The sequence below is a fragment of the Bubalus bubalis genome, chromosome 17 (assembly GCF_019923935.1).
Source record: "Bubalus bubalis isolate 160015118507 breed Murrah chromosome 17, NDDB_SH_1, whole genome shotgun sequence".
Taxonomy (NCBI): domain Eukaryota; kingdom Metazoa; phylum Chordata; class Mammalia; order Artiodactyla; family Bovidae; genus Bubalus; species Bubalus bubalis.
The window spans coordinates 7966608-7990117 of record NC_059173.1 but is presented as its reverse complement, the minus strand read 5'-3'; the positions used below and the strand labels follow the sequence as shown (position 1 = coordinate 7990117).

The 23510-nt window shown below is 48.8% G+C and overlaps 1 protein-coding gene across 3 annotated transcripts in view; it reads right to left on the bottom strand.

The window, feature by feature from the left end:
- Positions 1-23510, bottom strand: part of WSCD2 (WSC domain containing 2) — a 116578-nt gene that overhangs the window by 62936 nt on the left and 30132 nt on the right. Inside the window, exon 1 of one of the 3 annotated variants that reach the window (XM_044930028.2) lies at positions 387-482. The exons of the other annotated variants lie outside the window; for them this stretch is intronic. The gene's annotated coding sequence lies outside the window, so the exon portion shown is untranslated. Of the gene's footprint in view, positions 1-386; positions 483-23510 lie in introns of those variants that run through there. 3 annotated transcript variants of the gene reach the window in all.

Here is a 23510-nt window from a genome sequence, read left to right as displayed (position 1 = left end):
AGCCTGCTGGGCTCCCCCACCCCTGGGATTCTCCAGGCAAGAACACTGGAGTGGGTTGCCATTTCCTTCTCCAATGCATGAAAGTGAAAAGGGAAAGTGAAGTTGCGCAGTCATGTCCGACTCTCAGCGACCCCATGGACCGCAGCCTACCAGGCTCCTCCGTCCATGGGATTTTCCAGGCAAGAGCACAGGAGTGGGGTGTCATTGCCTTCTCCGAAGGAATGGTGGAGCAGGGCTCAAACAAAGGTGATCTGGCCTCAGAGCATGCACTCTTAACCAAGGGGACTCAGTAAGAGTTAGTTACAGTTAGTCTTCAAAGATACACTACACAAAACCCAGACACAGTCTAACCAGATGGTCCAGCAATCATGCTCCTTGGTACTTACCCAAAGGAGTCCAAAACTTATGCCCACACAGAAGCCTGCACATGGAGGCTTATAGCAGCGTTACTCGTAACTGACAAAACCTGCAAGCAACCAAGAGGTCCTTCAGTAGGTGAATGATTAAAATAAACTGTGGTACATCCAGACAATGGAATAATATTCAGTGTTAAAAGGAAATGAGCTATCAAGCCATCAAAAGACATGAAGAAAACGTCAATGTATATTCCTAAGTGGAAGAAGCCAATCTGAAAAGGCTACACAGTGTGATTCCAACTATCAATATATGACATTCTGGAAAAGCAGGACTACGGAGACAACAAAAAGATCAGTGGTCGCCAGGGGTTAGGAGGGGATGGATGCATAGGTGGCCTGATGATTTTTAGGGTGAGGACGCACTTCTATAAGATGCTACAATGGTAAGTATAAGTAAGTAAATGTTAGTTGCTCAGTCATGCCTGACTCTTTGTGATTCCATGGACTATAGCCTGCTAGGCTCCTCTGTCCATGGGATTCTCCAGGCAAGAATACTAGAGTGGGTTGCCATGCCCTTCTCCAGGGAATCTTTCCGACCCAGGGATCAAGCTCAGGTCTCCTGCATCGCAGGCAGATTCTTTACCATCTGAGCCACCAGGGAAGCCCACCACACTGGTAGATACACATTACACATTTGCCAAAATCTACAGAATGTACCACTCCAGTAATGAATCCTAAGGTAAACTATCAACTTTGGGCAAAAACGATGTGTCAATGCAGGTTAATCAATTATAACCAATGTCCCACTCTTCTGGGGGATGTCGATGGTGCAGGAGGCCATCTGAGGTGAGGGGCAGGGGATACATGGGAAATCTCCCAACTTTCTGCCCAATTTTGCTGTGAGAGTAAAACTTCTCTAAAAAGCAAAGTCAATTTTTTTTTTTTTTAAGGGGAGGTAATCACATGCTTGAAAAGGCATGGACTCATTGGAGTAGCTTTTTAGTGAACCGTCTAAACTCTGAGCTGGGGAGAAGGGAAATAGTTGCAGGAAGGGACGAGGGTGTGGTGGGGAGATAAAGGTCGTGATGAAATGACAGTTCTGGGCACCTCTGGTGGCTCAGTGGTAAAGAATCCTCTGCCGGTGCAAGACACAAGTTTGATCCCTGATCTGGAAGGATGCCACATGCCACAGGATGACTAAGCCCATGCACCACAACTACTGAGCCCAGCATGGTCAATAAATAAATAAGTAAAGAAAAAAAAATATATAAGAAATGACAGTTCCCCTTTTCAAGTGGTTTGATGAAGGGTCACCCAGTCCACTGGTCTTCCCTGTCAGGCGGCTGGCAACTCTCCTCTGAGCCCAGATCACTCTCCTCGCCAAGAGGGACTTCAAAAGAAAGGCCCCAAATCCCTATCATTAAGCCATCTGGAGTCATCCTTCTCCCTCCAGGAGCTGCTGTGTGGTGGGTCAATTAGTGCGTATTTGCATAGAGGTCCTTAATAGGCTGCTAATTGTCTGGGGGAGAAAATAGATGGCTCTGCCTGTTCTGGGCAGAATGTTTACCCAGAGGGGCCGACCTCCAGGGGGTGGCAGAGACCGTGGGGAAGGAGGGAGGGGAGGGGTGGGATGGGATGGAAGGAAGTGAACTGAGTGAATTATCACCGACTCAGGTGCAGTAAGGAGTAGGATTTTGTGAATCTTTTGCTTTGGGGGGTGTGTGTATGTGTGTGTGTGTGTGTGTGTGTGTATACTGGCTCCTAAGGCAAAATGCATTTCTCCCTGTAGGTTCATAAAAATCATTTGAAGGAGAATAATTAGGGAGAGCTTCTTTGGGTACAGTGGTTGCAGAAGAACCTACGGAGCAGAAAGCGTTTGAGCTGAGACCTGAAAAATGAGAAGGAGGCAGGCATAGACAATCTGGGGCAACACTCTTCCAGACAGAGGTGGGAAGGGACCCTGAACACCCCAGGGACCTGCACTGGGGTGGGGTCAGTGTGGAGAGAGCAGGGCCTGGGCAGTGAGCTTCCATCCTGCAGGGGCCATGGATTCTGCTCAGGACTATTTCCAAACCGCAGAGTGACCCATCCCTGATTCCTCTGGTTCACAACGTGGGGATGGAGCTGAAGGAGTCCCCAAAGGACCCTCCCTGCCCCAGCGGGGTATGGCCATGTCTCTGTGGCTCAGGAAGGCTGAAAGGGTAGCCCAGGGTCACATGGCCAGGCCCGGGCTGTGTTGGCTCCAGGTTTCTTCCCTGTGTGCCCACGCCACTCCCTGCCAGCCCCCATCACCTCCTGCCCGGCCATGACTAGTGACTCGCTGCTTGCAGGCTCCACGCTGGCCGTGGAGGTTTAAGCTCTAATTTAGAAACAATGACGGCTCCCAGTAGCTGCTCTTCTCAGAGAGGAATTCTCCGCCAGGGGTTTCCCCAGCAAGAACCACTATCTCCACCCTCCAATCAAGCAAGCCTAGTTTTTCTGCCTAAGCCAGTGCGCAGGTGTGTGTGTGTGTGTGTGTGTGTGTTGGAGGGAGGGTTCTGTGCCCACGGCCCAGCTGTATGGGTTCAAGTTCTCTTCCACCATGGGGCACTCAGTGCTCTTGGAGGGGCCACCGGCCCCTGCAGCTGGCTCAGAGCAGGTCTTCTAGGTGGGCTCAGAGTCCATCAGAGCTGGAGGGAGGACCCTTCACAAGCCCCAGGCCGGCTTCCTTACTGACAGATGGGGAAACTGAGGCTCAGAGGGGAAAGCGGAGGACTCCCCACAGTCATCCAGTGACTTACCCAGACCTGAAGCCTTGGCACCTTCCCTGGGAAGGAAAGAAAGTGGATAGACTACTATTTATTGCACACCTACTACGTGCCAGGCGCCTCCATCTAAACCGCATCTAGACTCTCCCCAGGGGCTCTGCTCGGCAGGTTGGTTTATTTTCACTTTACAGATGAGGCAGTCGAGGTGGGGAGGGTCAGCCCACTCTCCAAAAGGCAGAGCCGGGGCGGCAGCGTGAGACTCGAACCTGGGCCCGCCCCACTCTGGCATGTCAATCATAACTTCCTGCAGCAGCGCCCGCCTCTGCCCTCGGCAGAGGGGGGTGGCTTGATTCGAAAGCCCTCATGGTCCAAGGGCCTTTCTCCAGGGAGTCTGCTCAGTCACCTGGCAACGCTTCTTGAGGCTCCTCAGCTGGGAATGAGGGAAGGGAGCCCCTTCTAGAAGGCCCAGGGGTCCCCAGACCCCTGGGGTATCTTGACCACATCCTTCAGTGGCCCAAGGAGTTCTGGCGTCCCACGCAGACAACCACTGCCTGAAACTGACCAATACTTCAGCCTCTTGAAGTCTTCTCACCTCTAAGAAGGTGGCACACGACCATACATGTGCAAGTGCCAATACAGATGCGCATGCGTGAACACGTGCATTCCCCACGCCCGCCCCGCCCTTCGCCCACGGAGCATGTACACACGCGTGCCCATCCCCATGACAGCACAGGGCAGGCATCCTTCAATCCACTTTGCAAGTGAGCCCAGAGGGCGCTCGGTGACTTACCCAAGAAACGGGTTCAGTGTTGCAGGTAAAACAAGACACGGAAGCTTCCCATTTGGCCCAAAGATAGTTTCTTAACCCCTGGGATGGTCAAGAGCATAAACCAGCTGCTGCTACTGCTAAGTCGCTTCAGCCGTGTCCGATTCTGTGCAACCCCATAGACGGCAGCCCACCAGGCTCCGCTGTCCCTGGGATTCTCCAGGCAAGAACACTGGAGTGGGTTGCCATTTCCTTCTCCAATGCAGGAAAGTGAAAAGTGAAAGTGACGTCGCTCAGTCGTGTCCGACTCCTAGAGACCCCATGGACTGCACATGGCTTCAAAAGTCTAGGCCAGAGTTTCTCAAGCTCAGCACCACCGACATTGTGGATACTGGACAATTCCTGGCTGGCAGGGGTGTGGAGGCCATCCTGTGTATTGTAGGGGTTGGTGTCTCTGGCCTCCGCCCAATAGATGCCAGCGTTGTCCCCCCAGAAGCTCCACCCCACCCCCCAAGTTATGACAATGGAGAATGTCTCTAGACAGTGTTCTCGATTTTGCCCGTGGGAGTAAAGAGAGGTGTGTATCAGAACACTACCCTTAGACCCATCTGACTCCAGCTTCATGAGTTGTCGTCTCCGCTTCTAAAGCTTAATTCTAGATTTTATCCTAATGCTTTTTCATAAGACTCTATGAGAAGGCTCCCTGCTAGGATCCCTGACCTCCAGCATTCTGTGCTGGGATTCCAGGGTCAGTTTCAACGTTGGCAGCTTCTCTGATTCAGAAATTCTTTTCTAAGCCCCTGAGATCCTGTCTCCTCCCGTGTCAAGGTTGAAACTCTCCCTGGGAGACTGCCATGCCTCACTGCCTTCCAGCAACCAGGATGAAAGATGCGCCCATGAATTATATATTTCCTGTCATCCCTTAATTGCTTGGCAATTATAGACCACCAAGGGTCATGTTCCTGGAGCAAGAACCTCCCCTTTGGCAGAGGAAAAACAGCTGGGTGGAAACTCACCAATGTACATAAAGACATAAAGACTACCTCTAGCAGGGTAGGTGGAGGAGTGGTTTTGTTTTGTTTTCTTCATTTTGTTTATCTGTATTTTCTTTTTCCACAGTCAGTTGGGGTTCAGAGTAAGAGATGGAGAATGCGTGCGCTTTGATGTCAGTAAGTCCCATGGACAGAGGGACCTGGCTGGCTGCAGTCAATGGCATCGCAAAGAATTAGACATGACTGAGTCTCACACACACACACACACACGACTTGGGCTGGAATCTTGGCTTCATCACTTACTAGCATTGAGAAGGTGAGGAAGCCACTTACCTTTTCTAAGCTGCGGGTTCCGCACTCATAAAATGGGATGAGGATGACGGTACTTGCTGCTGGAGTTGTTTAGGGGGTTAGTTCACGTAATGCATGTAGAGCACTTAGCTGGGAATCAGGCGTACGTGCGGGTGGACCGAACCCAGGTCTCCCACATTGCAGGCAGATTCTTTACCATCTGAGTCACAAGGGAAGCCCAACACAATCACAATGACTGCTAACTTCATTTTTGACCCAACCCAGGCAGCTATGGCATGGCGGCAGGCACATGGGTTCTGCACTGCGTTAGTAGTTCTGCTCTGTTCTGGGGAGGGCACGTCCCCTCTCTGAGCCCTCTTTACACGTCTCTTTTCCTGATGTGTAAAATGGGCAGAAACATGCCACTGCTCAAGGTCTCTCACAGGCATCTGGTGCCAACAGGCATGCCTGGCTATTATTACCCCATTCCGGAGGGCTGGCGGGCACAGAGCCAGGCGGGGTGGGACTGGGGCAGAAGCTGGAACTGGAGGTGGCATCTTATCTCTCAACTTATTTCTGGTTCTTCTACAGCACAGCCTCCCCTCCCACCCCACCAGCCCCAACATTAATAGGCCGCTGCTGTCATGATGTCTTTAAATTTAGAACACCGCCCCCCCCCACACACAAACACGCATCCACCCACACACCCCCAGGAATAAATCTGCCATGGTGGGAGAGAGGAAGGTCTGTCTCATTACAGACCTTCCTCATTACAAGAGGAAGGAGAAGGCAGTTTGATGCTGGAGGCTGCAGCTGCCAGGGTCTCGGGATAGGGAAGTTCCCCTCCTCCCTGCCTCGAGTGCTGGACAGGAGGTCAGGGTGCTTGGGTGCTCACCTCATGGGGCCCACCAGCAAGGCCAGTCCAGGGAAGGAAGGGGTGGACTAGGTAACCACTAGGGTCTGTGGGCTTGAATCTGGACATCCCTGCAGGCAGGCTGGGTGCCCTGGGTGAGATGTGCAGCCTCTCTGAGCTGGAGTTTCCTCATCTATAAATGAAAATTTTTGCGGGGTCGTCTTCAAGGGCAGGTGACCCGTGTGGTCCTGTGGGGCTCTGCACTAGGTTTTAGCTGTCTGCTGTCACTTTCTTGAATTTCTTAATAATCTGTGAACAAGGGACATTTTCATTTTGTTCTGGGCTCTCTGCAAAGTATGTCGCTGATTTGGGGTGGTTGTAAAAGTTGAAGGAGACTCATGACGGAAATTCCTAGTCCAGTGCGGGGCACCGGTGGAGACACAGGCCTGGTATCTCCCTTCCCTTCGTCTTTCTGCTGCATCTTCCAAGCTCATTCTATGACTGTGTGGCCCAGGGCAAGTGGCTTACCCTCTCTGCACCTTCAGTTTCTCCTTTGTAAAACACAAAAGCAAAAACTGACTTAAATTTTCTCTGGCTCCACTTAGTGTTCCCCCAACCCTCTCCTCTGGCCTTTCAAACGACAATGCACTCATTCATTCATGCAGTCATTCAACAAACGTTCGCTGAGTGCCAACCCCCTGCCAGACCAAGGTTTGCCATACAGATCTGCCTGAATTAGCAGATCTCTCCACGGGGAGGGTTTATCCTGCACAGACTTCACAAATGCATCATCTCTGGGCGTAAAAATGTCTCCTTCCTCATCTCAAAACAACACTTCTCTGATCCACAGGAGCCCAGGATTCTCCCCCAACTCCAGTCTGACACATTTATACAAGGGAGTACTACTCAGTCATAAAAAGGACAAACTATTGACAGACGTTTGGGATGGTACTGATGACTCTCCCAGACATTATGCTGAGAGCAAGAAGCCAGACTCAAAAAGATATATGGTCATATACATGACATTCTAGAAAAGGCCAAGAGAAAACATACTGGTGGTGTCCAAGGGCTAGAATCAGGGAAGAAAATGACTGCGAAGGGGCACAGAGGAATTTTTGAGGGTAACAGAAGCTTGTATATCTTGACTCTGCTGGTGGCTGCATGGCAGAATGCGTTTGTATGTTTGTTTGTTTGTTTGGTTGGTTTATTTATTTATTTTTTTGTCTCACCGAGCAGCATATGAGACCTCTTAGTTCCCCGACCAGGGATCGAACCCTGGCCTCCTGCAGCAGAAGCACCGAGTCTTAACCCCTGGATCTCCAGAGAAGTCCTTGAATGCATTTGTTAAAAAGTTCCAGAGACATAAACTATAATGGGTGAAGTTAACTGTAGGCAAATGATACTCAATAAGAGACATTAAAAAAAAAAAAACCCACTGTACTTTTTCCTGCAATGCCGGGTGAGCTCCGAAGGGAAGAGCTGCTTCCCAGAGAATCAACACCTGCTCACTTCTCATCTTGGGCCCCTGGGATGCTCACCTGGTGGGAAGGGATAGCTCAGCCAGGGCAGGGACAGCTCCCATGAGCACCTGGGCTCCCACGTGACCCTCATCCCATTGCCTGCTCGGAGAGCAAGAACATTCGGGGTTATTTTTGCTCTGAGAAGTACCAGCCACAGGGTACTTTCTCTGCAGGCAGCCGCCACCCCCTGCTGTGTTTACATAAAAACACATTTGCACAGGGTTTTGTTTTTACATTTGCCTCAGAGGCCTGGAGTCTATTAAATGTGGGGAGGCCTGATAATCTGGCTGGAAGCAGCTGATGGGAGAGGGCAGGCTGAAGGAAGATGCTCTAGGCCTGCATTTCCTCCCAGTCCCAGGGAGCCCTGGGTCTCTGTGCAGAGGGGATAAAAGGGCTCACTGAACTCTCTTGTGCATGTGCCCGGCATTTCTCAACCTCAGCCCCACTGACATTTGGGGCTGAGTGATTTGTTGTTGAGGGGGGCTGCTCTGTACATCGCAGAAGCATCCCTGGCTTCTGCCTACCAGCATCCTTCCACCAGTTGAGATGATCAAAAACATCTTCAGTTCAGTCGCTCAGTCGTGTCTTTGTGACCCCACGGACTGCAGCACGCCAGGCTTCCCTGTCCATCACCAGCTCCCGGAGTTTGCCAAATGCCTCCTGCAGGGCAAAATCGCCCCCACTTGAGAACCACTGGCACACACACGAAGATACACACACGCAAGCTCAGCTCAGGAACTCTCCGCCTTTCAACGCCCACCTAAAACGAGCGCTGACACTGTCTCCCACACCTCTGCATCCCTGGCTCTTTCCCCAGTGCCTGGCGTGCAACGTTTGAGAGGCTCAAAGGCATTCAGTGGGATAAGCAAACCATGGCGGCACAACTGATACCGCCGGCCGCCGGCTTCCGCAGCTTGGAGGACACTGTCTGCCATTTGGACTCTGGCACCGTGCAGGTTTGCACCATGTGCCAGGCTGTTCCCACACCACCTCACCTGGCCCACAGATCGAGGTCCATGACTGTCTCCATGTTCCACGTAAGGAAACTCAGCTAGCGTGTGGTAGAACTAGGATTTATGGGCTTCCCTGGTGGCTCAGTCAGTAAAGAATCCGCCTGCAATGCAGGAGAACCGAGTTCAATCCTTGGGTCAGGAAGATCCCCTGGAGAAGGGAATGGCTACCCACTCCAGTATTCTTGCCTGGAGAATCCCATGGACAGAGGAGCCTAGCGGGCTACAGTCCATGGATTGCAAGGAGTAGGAGACTATGGAGCAACAAAGCACGCATGCACGCTGAGCTGGGATTTAAGCCTAGAAATGTCTGTTGCCAGGGCTCACTCTCTTAATTATCACATTCCATTTAAGGCACTTGCAGCCTTAAATATTCTTTAAGGATGGGATGGGGAATAGTGACAATGATTTCCTCCTTAACCAAACTCTGCACAGACTCCCCTGAACTCTTTTTCACATCAGATCAGATCAGTTGCTCAGTCATGTCCGACTCTTTGCGACTCCATGAATCGCAGCACGCCAGGCCTCCCTGTCCATCACCAACTCCCAGAGTTCACTGAGACTCACGTCCATCGAGTCAGTTATGCCATCCAGCCATCTCATCCTCTGTCATCCCCTTCTCCTCTTGCCCCCAATCCCTCCCAGCAACAGAGTATTTTCCAATGAGTCAACTCTTTGCATGAGGTGGCCAAAGTTCTGAAGTTTCAGCTTTAGCATCATTCCTTCCAAAGAAATCCCAGGGCTGATCTCCTTGCAGTCCAAGGGACTCTCAAGAGTCTTCTCCAACACCACAGTTCAAAAGCATCAATTCTTCGGCGCTCAGCCTTCTTCACAGTCCAATTCTCACATCCATACATGACCACTGGGAAAACCATAGCCTTGACTAGACGGACCTTTGTTGGCAAAGTAATGTCTCTGCTTTTCAATATGCTATCTAGGTTGGTCATAACTTTCCTTTCAAGGAGTAAGTGTCTTTTAATTTCATGGCTGCAGTCACCATCTGCAGTGATTTTGGAGCCCAGAAAAATAAAGTCTGACACTGTTTCCACTGTTTCCCCATCTATTTCCCATGAAGTGATGGGACCGGATGCCATGATCTTCGTTTTCTGAATGTTGAGCTTTAAGCCAACTTTTTCACTCTCCTCTTTCATTTTCATCAGGAGGCTTTTAGTTCCTTTTCACTTTCTGCCATAAGGGTGGTGTCATCTGCATATCTGAGGTTATTGATATTTCTCCCAGCAATCTTGATTCCAGCTTGTGTTTCTTCCAGTCCAGCATTTCTCATGATGTACTCTGCATATAAGTTAAATAAGCAGGGTGACAATATACAGCCTTGACGTACTCCTTTTCCCATTTGGAACCAGTCTGTTGTTCCATGTCCAGTTCTAACTGTTGCTTCCTGACCTGCATATAGATTTCTCAAGAGGCAGATCAGGTGGTCCGGTATTCCCATCTCTTTCAGAATTTTCCACAGTTTATTGTGATCCACACAGTCAAAGGCTTTGGCATAGTCAATAAAGCAGAAATAGATGTTTTTCTGGAACTCTCTTGCTTTTTCCATGATCCAGCGGATGTTGGCAATTTGATCTCTGGTTCCTCTGCCTTTTCTAAAACCAGCTTGAACATCTGGAAGTTCACGGTTCACATATTGCTGAAGCCTGGCTTGTAGAATTTTGAGCATTACTTTACTAGCGTGTGAGATGAGTGCAATTGTGTGGTAGTTTGAGCGTTCTTTGGCATTGCCTTTCTTAGGGATTGGAATGAAAACTGACCTTTTCCAGTCCTGTGGCCACTGCTGAGTTTTCCAAATTTGCTGGCATATTGAGTGCAGCACTTTCACAGCATCATCTTTCAGGATTTGGAATAGCTCAACTGGAATTCTATCACCTCCACTAGCTTTGTTCGTAGTGATGCTTTCTAAGGCCCACTTGAGTTCACATTCCAGGATGTCTGGCTCTAGGTGAGTGATCACACCATCGTGATTATCTGAGTCGTGAAGCTCTTTTTTTTTTAATTTTATTTTATTTTTAAACTTTACAATATTGTATTAGTTTTGCCAAATATCGAAATGAATCCGCCACAGGTATACATGTGTTCCCCATCCTGAACCCTCCTCCCTTCCCATTCCATCCCTCTGGGTCATCCCAGTGCACCAGCCCCAAGCATCCAGTATCGAGCATCGAACCTGGAGTGGCAACTCGTTTCATACATGATATTATACATGTTTCAATGCCATTCTCCCAAATCTTCCCACCCTCTCCCTCTCTCTCAGAGTCCATAAGACTGTTCTATACATCAGTGTCTCTTTTGCTGTCTCGTACACAGGGTTATTGTTACCATCTTTCTAAATTCCATATATATGCGTTAGTATACTGTATTGGTGTTTTTCTTTCTGGCTTACTTCACTCTGTATAATAGGCTCCAGTTTCATCCACCTCATTAGAACTGATTCAAATGTATTCTTTTTAATGGCTGAGTAATACTCCATTGTGTATACGTACCACTGCTTTCTTATCCATTCATCTGCTGATGGACATCTAGGTTGCTTCCATGTCCTGGCTATTATAAACAGTGCTGCGATGAACATTGGGGTACACGTGTCTCTTTCCCTTCTGGTTTCCTCAGTGTGTATGCCCAGCAGTGGGATTGCTGGATCATAAGGCAGTTCTATTTCCAGTTTTTTAAGGAATCTCCACACCGTTCTCCATAGTGGCTGTACTAGTTTGCATTCCCACCAACAGTGTAAGAGGGTTCCCTTTTCTCCACACCCTCTCCAGCACTTATTACTTGTAGACTTTTGGATCGCAGCCATTCTGACTGGCGTGAAATGGTACCTCATAGTGGTTTTGATTTGCATTTCTCTGATAATGAGTGATGTTGAGCATCTTTTCATGTGTTTGTTAGCCATCAACTCCTACAGCTCAACTCCAGAAAAATAAATGACCCAATCAAAAAATGGGCCAAAGAACTAAATAGACATTTCTCCAGTGAAGCTCTTTTTTGTACAGTTCTTTTGTGTATTCTTGCCATCTCTTCTTAATATCTTCTGCTTCTGTTAGGTCCATACCATTTCTGTCCTTTATCAAGCTCATCTTTGCATGAAATGTTCCTTTGGTATCTCTGATTTTCTTGAAGAGATCTCTAGTCTTTCCCGTTCTGTTGTTTTCCTCTATTTCTTTGCATTGATCGCTGAAGAAGGCTTTCTTATCTCTTCTTGCTATTCTTTGGAACTCTGCATTCAGATGTTTATATCTTTCCTTTTCTCCTTTGCTTTTCACTTATCTTCTTTTCACAGCTATTTGTAAGGCCTCCCCAGATAGATATCTCTTATTGTTGTTGTTTAATCGCTAATTCGTGTCTGACTCTTTGTAACTCCGTGGACTGCAGCACGCCAGACTCCTCTGTTCTCTGCTATCTCCAGGAGTTTGCTCAAATTCTTATCCATTGAGATGGTGATGCTATCTAACCATCTCTTCCTCTGCCACCCCCTTCTCCTTTTGCTTCAGTCTTTCCCCCGTGTCAGGGTTTTTTCCAATGAGTTGGCTCTTTGCATCAGGGGGCCAAAGTATTGGAGCTTCAGCTTCAGCAACAGTCCTTCCAATGACTGTTCAGGGTTGATTTCCCTTATTGACTGGTTTGATCTTCTTGCAGCACAAGGGATGCTCAAGAGTCTTCTCCAGCACCACAGTTCAAAAGCATCAGTTCTTCGGTGTTCAGTCTTCTTTATGGACCAACTCTCACATCCATCCAATTTACCTTGATTTATGGACCAAACATTCCAGGTTCCTAAGCAATATTGTTCTTTACAGCATCGGACTTTCCTTTTACCACCAGACACATCCACAGCTGAACGTCACTTCTGCTTTGGCCCAGCTATTTCATTCTTACATGAGCTACTAGCAGTTGCCCTCTGCTCTTCCCCAGTAGCACACTGGACACCTTCTAATCCAGGGGGTGCTCATCTTCCCTTGTCATATCTTTTTGCCTTTTCATACTGTCCATGGGGTTCTCCAGGCAAGAGTACTGGAGTGGGTTGCTATTTCCTTCTCCAGTGGACCACATTTGATCCATGGAGGCTGATCACCCTGTGATCCATGAAGGGGAGGTATCTTTGTATTGACCAATTTTAGTGAGGCTCCTGCAAAGTCAGTTTAGCAGAATTCCCATCCTCCATCGATGCTTTTGAACTGTGGTGTCGGAGAAGACTCTTGAGAGTTCCTTGGACTGCAAGGAGATCCAACCAGTCCATTCTGAAGGAGATCAGCCCTGGGATTTCTTTGGAAGGAATGATGCTAAAGCTGAAACTCCAGTACTTTGGCCACCTCATGCGAAGAGTTGACTCATTGGAAAAGACTCTGATGCTGGGAGGGATTGGGGGCAGGAGGAGAAGGGGATGACATAGGATGAGATAGCTGGATGGCATCACTGACTCAATGGACGTGAGTCTGGGTGAATTCCGGGAGTTGGTGATGGACAGGGAGGCCTGGCGTGCTGCGATTCATGGGGTCGCAAAGAGTCGGACATGACTGAGCGACTGATCGGATCTGATCTGATCTGATATCTGCTCTAATTGGGTTTCTCACCCTCCACTATTCCCCAGGTAATGTCAGATCACCTGACCTGCCTGCAGCACTGCCTTCAATCCTGTTAGGTTGGTTCAGTCCGAATCCTCCCCAGTTCTTTTCCTTTCTGTAATTTTGTAATTTTCCATCCATTGATCAGCCCCCTATGTCTGGCCAACCTTATTGCTTGGTTGTATACGCCCACTTGCCCATGCTGTATTCAGAGTTGAGCTAGTTCTCTCCAGAGGTCTCTCTTCTCCTGTTGCAATAGTCCTGAATAAAATATGCTTTTTCCACTTCAGCTACTCTCCAGCTCTGATTTTTCTTTAACAATAGATCCAGACACATATATCTACACACATGGGGAGGGAATGTGGTTGAAAAGCAGAAAGTCAGCCAAGATTAACATGGTAAGGAGTGTGGATTTAGGTGCAGGACCTACCAGCATCCAGATCCCTCTTGGCCACTTACCAGTTCTGTGAACTCAGGCAAGTGGCTGGGGTTCATTTCGTCATTTGTAAATGGGGACCATGACAATAATACAGGACAGGATTTTTGTAAAGGTTAAATGAGGTAATGCTGTAAAGTGCTTGCTGTCCTGTGTGGGCTCAGTCATATCCAGCCTGAGGACTCCATGGACTGCAGTCCGCCAGGCTTCTCTGTCCATGGGATTTTCCAGGCAAGAATACTGGAGTGGGTTGCCATTTCAGATCCCTCCAGGGCATCTTCCAGACCCAGGGATCAAACCCAAGTGTCCTGCACCTCTTGCATTGGCAGGCAGATTCTTTACCACTAACTTCACCTGGGAATTCTGTAGAAAAGAGCCTGAGCTCAATAAATATTGGTTGGATGCTGCTGCTGCTGCTGCAAAGTCGCTTCAGTCGTGTCTGACTCTGTGCGACCCCAGAGACGGCAGCCCATCAGGCTCCCCCGTCCCTGGGATTCTCCAGGCAAGAACACTGGAGTGGGTTGCCATTTCCTTCTCCATTGCATGAGAGTGAAAAGTGAAAGTGAAGTTGCTCAGTCATGTCTGACTCCTAGTGACCCCATGGGCTGCAGCCTACCAGGCTCCTCCGTCCATGGGATTTTCCAAGCAAGAGTACTGGAGTGGGGTGCCATTGCCTTCTCCGATTGGTTGCATAGATACATTCAATAGGCTTTGGGGAGGATAGTCCCAGATAAGGTGGAAATCAGAAGGAGAGGTGACTTTACATCAAATCACCCAGCAAGGCAAGGGTGTTTGAATCCCAAAGAGTCCCCACCACACACACACACACACACACACACACACACACACACACAGAGTGAGACAGAGCTGGTTACTCCTCAATGGCCTCCTGCCCTTCTGATTGGACTGAGCAGAGGTCCACTGTGCATGTGCTGGCCATTGACAGGCTGCCTGGTTGGGTAAGAGGCCCCTGCAGGTCCCTGTACCACAGGAGTCAGAAGGCTGCTGACCCCTGGAAACTGTGGAGCCTAATTCAGCATCCCTTGACCCCCTTCTCAGCAGATGTGCTGAACGCAGGCAACTCTGACCTGACCTCAACTGCGACTGCCCTTGTGGGAGCTACCGAGAGGCACCGTGATGCCTCCCAGGTCTGACCAAGGGACAGGACAAAGGGGAGCCTCTGGGCCATCAGCCATAGAAGGTTCTGCTCCTCCGTGTTAATTCAAGAGCATCCACGGCTCCTGCTGAGCGGCTGAAGAGCTCTCTGGAGCCTCTTTTCGAGTGAAAACAGTCATTTGCAAGAGCTCACGATGCAAGGAGCAGACGGAATGGCACAATTGCACCACAGCCAGCCTTTCTCACAGCCCAGAGCCTGTGGAGCCACTTGGAGGAACAGCAGCTGCCGCGGGCTGGTGGGAGGGTCTGGGGACACAGAGGAGGGCCCATCTCCACGGCTCCCCAGAACAAGCCAGGGCTTTCACAGCAAAGGGGCAGCAAGCATGTCATGCCTGGCGCGTTTGTTTCCTAGGGCGGTTATAACAAATTGCCAAAACTGGGGTGGGAGATGCTTAAACAATAGGAATTTAGGCTCTCGGAGTTCTGGAGACCAGACATTCCAAATCAAGGAGTCAGCAGGAGGCAGGATTAGTTCCTTGTGGAAGTTCTGAGGAAGAATCCGTTCCATGCCTCTGTCCTAGCTCCTGGTGGTTGCTGGCCCTCTCTGGCATTCTTTATATGGTAGAGGCAATATTCCAATCTCTGTTGCCATCTTCAAATGCATTCATTCTCTCTGTGTTTGTCTGTTTTTTCTTCTTCTTATTTTTTAAAAAATTATTTATTATTATTTTTTATTTTTATTTCTGGCTGTGCTGGGTCTTTGTTCCTGTACGAGTTTTTCTCTAGTTAGGGCAACTCTCCAGTTGCGGTGCGGGAGCTTCTCACTGTGGTGGCTTCTTTGTTGCTGAGCGTGGTAGGCTCTAGGCACACGGGCTCCATAGCTGCAGCTCCTGAGATCTAGAGCACAGCCTCAGATCTGTACGTGCACCATTGCGGTGCACAGGCTTAGTTGCTCCATGGCACGTGGGATCTTCCTGGTTCAGGGATCAAACCCATGTCTCTTGCATTGGCAGGCAGATTCTTTACCACTGAGCCATCAGGGAAGCCCAGTTTTCTCTTTCGGTCACTTGAATCCCGTGTGGCCTCATCTTAACCAATGACACATTTCCAAATAAGGCCCTGAGGTTCTAGGTGGAGGTGAATTTGGGGGCGGACACTGTTCAACATAGCAGGTGTTGAATTTCACTTCTGCCGCTTGCAGCTGTGTGATGGTAGACACGTGACTTTACCTCTCTGGTCCTCTTTCCTCATCTTTAAAAAGGAATAATGACAGGATTATTGTGACGACTGGATCTGTTGCTGCAGTAAAGCGAGCAGCTCCAGGCACAGACCCTGGAGCTGGATGACCTGCTACCTACTTGCTGTGTGACACTGAACAGGTTGCCTAAACTCTCTGGTCATCTATTCCCCTGTTCATAAGGGTGAGGAGATTGAAAGATATTATGGCCCTTCTCTCCCTCTCATAGTTCTCAAAGCTCCCCAAAGGCACTACAGGGGTCCATGGGATCTCTTGGGGTTTCCAAAGCCTCCAAATTATACTTTAATCCACAAAAAATGGTACAACTCTGTGCTTTTTTTTTTTTTTGGATCGGAATTGGATTGACTCAATATCAGAGTCCATTCATTCTCAAGACAAGAAGAATTTTTCATCAACAATTATTGCTCTAATACTTACTTTTAATTCAGTGAAAAAATTATTTAAAATCATGAAGCATGTTCAAGAAACAAAATACAGACACAAATAAGAAGACAGTCTTTGGGCTAAACGGGATTAGCTGACATCAGCTACAACGAACGATGTTAACAGCTCTTAGCTGTGAAATACTCACTTCATAGCAGGCATTTTACTCACCGTTGTCCACAACACCTCTCATTTACCCACGAAACAACCCTATGAGACAGGGACTCTTATTAACTTTACAGGTGAGGAAACTGAGGCCCAGAGAGGGGCAGTGACTCGCTCAAGGTCACATAGGTGCTCAGGAGCCAAGTGGGGGTTTGAATTCAGGTCTCTTTGACTCGAGGGCTGAAACTCTTAACCAAGCTGTTAAGTGGCCCTGGTTGACTACAGGCTCTAGAGCAGAGAAATACAATGTGAGCCGTATGCATAGCTTAAAATGTTCTAGAAACCACAATGAAAAAGGTAAAAAGAAACAGGTGAAATTAGTTCAACCAATATGTCTAAAATATTGTCCTTTCAACATAAATATAAAATAATTTATCAATGAGATATTTTATATTCTGGGTTTTGTTCTTGTTTTTGAACACGAAGACTTCAAACTCTGGTGTGCACTTTACACGTACGGCACATCTTGGTTCAGTGGCCGCCATAGCAGACGGTGAGGCTCAGGAGAGCTGAATATCTGCTGGGGTTTGCAGAGCTGGAGAAGCTCTCTAGATTCATCAGTTTTGAGCCAAGAAGCATCACCGCTGCAGCTCGGTGGCCTCCTCATGTGGGAGGGAAGAGAGGTGAACAGTTTGTTTCTCTGGCATCCAGACTAGTGTGGGTACCAGATGACTCATGCCATGGACCCAAGAGCTCCAGCCTCTTCGTCCAAACCCCACCCTGTGGGCAGCTCCAGGCCACCTCAAGTGTGACCTCGCTGGGAGCTGACCGAGCCCAGCTTGTTCTGGAGCCAATCTGGGCTCCTGTGGGCCCCCGAGCCCAGCCTCAGCCCAGGAATCTGGTGGATCAGAAACCGCCCTGCAGAAACAAGTAAGACAGCTTCTGCAGGCCAACGGGACTGAGAGTCTACGCCTGGCTTTGAACCCCAGCTCAGCCACTCCTAACTGGGAGAAGTTGCCCACCGTAACACTGGTGTCATGATAGTAGCTCCTTCTTCACAGAGTTGGCAGGAGGGTCAAATTGATGCAGAGAGGGTAAAGGGACAAAATAGGTGATTAAATAGTTAATCTCACTAGGGGATTGTAAGTAGAATAAAACACGGGAGACCCCTGTAAGTTAATGATCGCTCAGGAAAGCAGGTTTGCTTAACTGCAAAGCCAAGCAGGCTTGCTGAGTGACAAAACCACGAGAAGCACGAGACCTGCCCCCAAACGACAAAACGACGGCGGCGTGAGACGCGCATCCTGCCCAGCGAGCTCAGTGAGTTAGGACAAGCTCTCTGCACAGATTAGCTATTGCTGAGTTGCTAAGTTGTGTCTGACTCTTGCGACCCCGTGGACTACAGCCTGTCAGGTCTCTCTGTCCATTGGATTTTCCAGGCAAGAATACTGGAGTGGGTTGCCATTTCCTCCTCCAGGGGATCTTCCCAAACCAGGGGTCGATCCCACGTCTGTGGCACCTCCTGCATTGGCAGGCCAATTCTTTATCACTGTGCCACCTGGGAAGCCCCTCTGCACACATAAAAAACAATAATTAGATTGCCATTGTAGGAACAAGGAAACCCACCTCCTCAACCTGGAGGAGGAACCGATGGTGGAAGCATGACGTCTACTCAAGAAAGATAAAGAAGCTCCTCTCCCCCTCCCCACTTTTCCTTTGACTACAAAACCTTAGCCCACTAAGTTCTTGGGGCACGGCACCCCGTCACCCACCTGCTTGTAAGCCTCAGGAGTGTCCTATTCTAATAAATCACTTCTTATCTATCACTTTGCCTCTCACTGGATTCTTTCTGTACTGGGACATGAAGGATTGTGGTACCAGAGTTCTTCAGAGTCTCCCAAAATGACACCCCGTGGTTTCAAAATGAGGAACTATAAGAGTCACTTTTATCTCCTATCCACTTATGTCAAACTGCATTGACTACATTACAGAGAAATGCTATTTTCCTCCCCATTGTACAGATGCAGAAACTGAGGCTCTGAAAGATGAACTACCTTGCCCAGCATGTCACAAACTAACCAACGATGGATTCAATGATTATAGACCCTTTCTCACAAGGAGGTTGTGAGGATGGAATGAATTAGTAAAATAAATGGAAGCACTTCTAAGAGGGCTGGGTTCACGGTATGTGCTCAGTAGACTTTTTGCTCCCGTCACCGTCAGCACCATCCTCACCATCCTCACCATCCTCACCGTCACGGTCGTCACCATCAACACGGTGGCTGCCGTCATCTCTGTCATTATCACGTCACCTGTGTTATCACTGTCAGCCTCATCTCCTGCCTCCCCGGTGTGTTGTGAGCACAAAGCAGTGCTGGGCTCAGAGCTGCCGAGCCTACCCTGATCCTGAGCAAGTTTCTTAACCAGGTTAAGCATACACATACACACACACACACCCTTACTCCTAGGACATTTTCTTGGGCCAAAGAACGCTCTACCACACAACTTTGAGAATGTCTTTAGGGAGAGAAAAGTAAGTCGTCCACCGCAGGTCCTGTGGAATTTATTCTCTCCTCCTAGCACAAGAAGGCTCAAGGAGAACAGCCTCCATGTTTGGCTCCTTGGCCACCCACGGGGGAAGCTGCCAAGTGAAATAGCCTCCCTCGGGTCTTTGATGGGCCACTCAAACACAAGGGGTCTTGTTTGGGGCATTTTATTTATTCACTGCTAGCACTGCCGCCAACCAGGTTTATACAGAGTTGCTACAGGTCAAGGTGTGGGCAGAACCTGAGGGCGGGGCTGCCTCTCCTCTCGCCCAGGGAGGTTGCCTCTTGACAGCTTTTCCACTCCTTCATCCCCGACTCCACAAAGTCCATCAGCCCACGGTCTTGCTCCCCTCCCCAGGCTGCTCTTCTAATGAATTCTTCAAAGCCAGTGACACCAGGGCGATAATGAATTTATGCACAGATATTTGCATGTTAGTGGGGGGTCTTCCAGAATTTCAAGGCTCCGGGTGGGTGGGAACCGGAGAGAGTAGAAAATGGAATTTCAAAGAAGGGAAGTAATTTTTAGCGGCTCAAACGGTTGCACAAGGAAGCCTCCCACCCCCAGTTCACGCTGGCCTTGCAAACTTGACGTTCCTCTTGAGACCTGTGGATAACTTAATTGTGCAATTCTGGGCTCTCAGCAGAACTAGGGGAATTCCCTAGAACACACTGAACTGGGACATTTGTTCAACATAGTCTATTGAGCATCTGACTTAAGCCAGGCACAGTTCTAGATGGTGAGGTAGAGGAGAGAATGAAATGAAACTCTGGTTCTGTGTATTTTAAACGATAGGGAGCAGAAGCTTGATTTTGCTAGCTTGATATTCTGTGTGATTTTCAGAACCATCATTCTTTTAAGCTAGTGTTTACTGAGGCTGGCCATGTGTTAAATGCTTACAAAAATTGTTGCTCAGTTGCCAAGTTGTATCCGACTCTGTGACCCCATGAACTGTAGCATACCAGGCTCCTCTGTCCATGGGGATTTCCAGGCAAGAATACTGGAGTGAGTTACCATGTCTTTCTCCAGGGGATCTTCCTGGATCAAGGATCGAACCTGTGTTTCCTGCATTGACCAGGTGGATTCTTTACCACTGAGTCATCAGGGAAACCTCTTGCAAAAATCACCCCAGGTAATTACCACAACAACACCATGAGGCAGGCACTATTCACATCCTCCCCATTTGACTGATGATAAAACTGAGGTGCAGTGAGGCTGAAAAACTTGGCCCAAGCTGTTCACTGAAAAACTGGAAGAACTGCGCCTTGAACCCAGAAACCCAGGGCTACCGAAGTACATGGAGGGACTTACAATCTAGTTTTGAAGTGAAAAATCAGGCTGTGACCTGAGAGATGTGTAGGGGTGCCTGGTGAAGAAGATGGGTGCAGGAGGACAGGACCCCTCATGGGGGATGGGGAGACAGTAGCCTGGGGTGGGGCGGGGTGAGTGACCTGCTTGAAGATCTGGCCCCAGGACTTCTGCCTCCAGGCCCACGTTTCTGTTCCTTTTTATACCCTTGACCTCATGAGCCCTGCTCTCTAACCAGTTAAGCTAAACCAGGGCTCAGCAGGAGCCCAAAATAGCTATGGCTTCCAGGCAAAATTAGTGCCGAGTCAATCCTGCCCCATTCATCACTCTGACTTCAACCTTGTTATTTTCAGGCAACACGGCACTGGGAACAAGTTAGAGAGGAGAGAGGGAGAGAAGGAGACTCCTTCAATTCTGTTATATCACCAGGTTTCTAATGGAAAATCTGTTGTTTCTTGAAGACAGTTTTTAAGACATTGGTTAATGCAACTGCAGCATCCTTTGACCCCTGCCCGCTTCCTCTGGCTTCAATACCCTGCAGAACCCACATCTCCTCCAGCCAATGTGGGCTGAGTAGGGTTAACCCCACATTCAGCTCCAAAGACGAGTCTTGACTAGACTAAGCCCATCAGCATAGCTGTCTCCCTCGCCTACCACAGTGACTGGTTCAGGAGCAGGCAGATAATCTAATTAGAGTCAACGAGACTGGCTGGGAGAGGGAGGTTCTGGTTTCTTGTGGATTAGGACAAGTAGGAGAAATGAGACTGAGCTCTTGGGGATGTCTTGTTAACGTCAGGCAGCCAAAGACCAGGGTAAGGTAGAGACGCAGAGAAACTAAGATCTGATGCTTTTTGTTTCAGCCTGGATCAAACCGCACCTGAAGCAAGTGCTTGCAGATTTAGATGGCTGTGAGCCAAAATAAAAGATTCTCTTTTTAGAAAGTCCGTTTGAGTTATGCTGTTGCCACTTTCAATTTCCCAGATGGCTCAGTGGTAAAGAATCCTCCTGCCAAGCAGGAGATGCAGGTTTGATCCTGAGGTCTGGAAGATCTGCTGGAGAAGGAAATGGCAACCCACTCCAGTATTCTTGCCTGGGAAATCCCACGGACAGAGGAGCCTGGTGGGCTACGGTCCGTGGGGTCGCAAGAATAGGACATGACTTAGCAACTAAATAACAACAACTTTCAATTTAAAAAAGTTTTACCTGTGTTAGAGCTATTGCCGGATTCTCACCCAGGTTTGTGAACACCTGTGGTCTGGGATCTGGGGAAAGCAGATATCTGGGATGGAACTGAGGTTGGACGGTGAAGGGCTTTCTGAGTCAAAGATTTGGGATGATTATGAGTCTCTGAGAGGAAAAATCAGCTCTGCAGAAGTTTAAATGCAGCCCATGGCTTCCTTAAGAAAGAAGAACCGCAATAATGCTTTTTGTCTATTAAATATCTGCCTATTGTATTTTGTGCATTATCTATTCTGATCAGTCTCACCACCTGAGGAGATTGGAGTGAGGACTCCCATTTACAGCTGAGCAAATTGAGACCCAAAGAGGAGAAGTCAGACACTCGAGACACACAGTGAGTGGAGAGCTGAGCTTGGAACCCAGGTGGGTCTGCCGGGGAAACCCCCGATCCCGGCACATCACTACCTCCCTAACAGCAGCTGCCCTGGGGAGAGCCTGTTTACCCTCTGTGAGACAGGGTTTCACGTCAGTGCCTGGAAGCAAATGACACGGCGAGTGAATTTCACCAGGACCATTTTCTCCACTTAACCTTGGCAGGGTCCCAAGGGCTATAAACACTTCCCCAGAAAGTCTGAGGACTTTGCTGAACCTAAACAGATGACTTCGCTTAGGAGTGGAAGCTCCAGCAGAATCACAATGCAGGAATGTCCTTGTGGGTACCACCCATAAGATTCATGAGATGTCCCCATCGCCATCATACCAAGACCGGAGGTGTGGAATTGGTACCTTACAGGTACGGAGAGAGGCTCAGGCTCATAGTCCCTGGACATTAATTGTATCTGGCTGGAACTGATCAACTTTGAGTTGGTTTTTTTTTTTTGGTGTTTATAATCATCAGCCTCTCTTTAGGGAGAGTTGTATTGATTTCAGAGGCATACAGTGGCTCAGAGGGTAAAGAATCCGCCTGCCAGTCAGTGCAAGGGACACAAGAGATTCAGGTTCGACCTCTGGGTGGGGAAGATCCCCTGGAGGAGGAAATGGCAACCCCTTCCAGTGTTCTTGCCTGGAGAATCCCATGGAAAGAGGAGTTTGATGGGCCATGGTCCATGGGGTTGCAAAGTGGGACACGACTGAGCACATGGCATATATTGACTTATAGTCTCAGGTAAGTTACCTTCTTAAGTAAATAGTTTTCATTTAAAAGAAAAAAAAAGCAATTCAATTCAAAGAAAAATTAATAAATGTGGCAAAAATCACAAAGGTGGTATGCTGATGAGTTAAGTCTGGGAGACGTCTCCCCCACCCCCTCAAATGAACCCCAAACTTTTGTCTGACTAACTTAGCAAATGGGAGAATCCAACAGATAAAGAAAGAGGCTGAGTGAAAAGGAGAGTGGGTCCTATTCCCTCTCCATCCTCTCCATGTCTCTCCTGCCCCAAACCTCCGAGTCAGAAGGTTAGGTGTCCTGAGCTAGGCTGTCTCCTAATTCCTGTTACCAGCTCAGTGTGCAGCTGGAAGATGGATCTTCTGGAGAGAAAGCTGAAGTGGGCAGGGAAGGTGTTTCTAAGATGAGCTCCAGGTGGGAGGACCAGCAGGGTCTGTTAAAGCTAAGCATCCACCTTGCCCATGACCCTGCAATTCCACTCCCAGGCACAAGCCTAAAAGCAGTGAGTGTTCTGTCTACTGAGAGACTTGTACGAGAATGTTCCTAGCAGCTCTGTTCCCTATGGCCCCAAGCTGGAGAAACAACTCACGTGTCCTTCAACACAACAGTGGGTGAAAATGAAACAAAAGGAAACGAGCTGCTGTGGACTGAATAAACACAGAGAGGGTGAGAAAGAGGAAGGGCTTGTGTATGATGACTCGGGCAGATGACAAGACATTGGTGCTGTAGGAAGGAGATACAGAGGACCCCGTGGGACATGACAGGCCCATTTATTCTCCCGAGAGATAAGCATTATTACTGCCTTCATTGAGTGTGTGGGTGTGTGTGAGTGTCTCCATGCCAGAGATGGAAATGAAGACTCAGAAG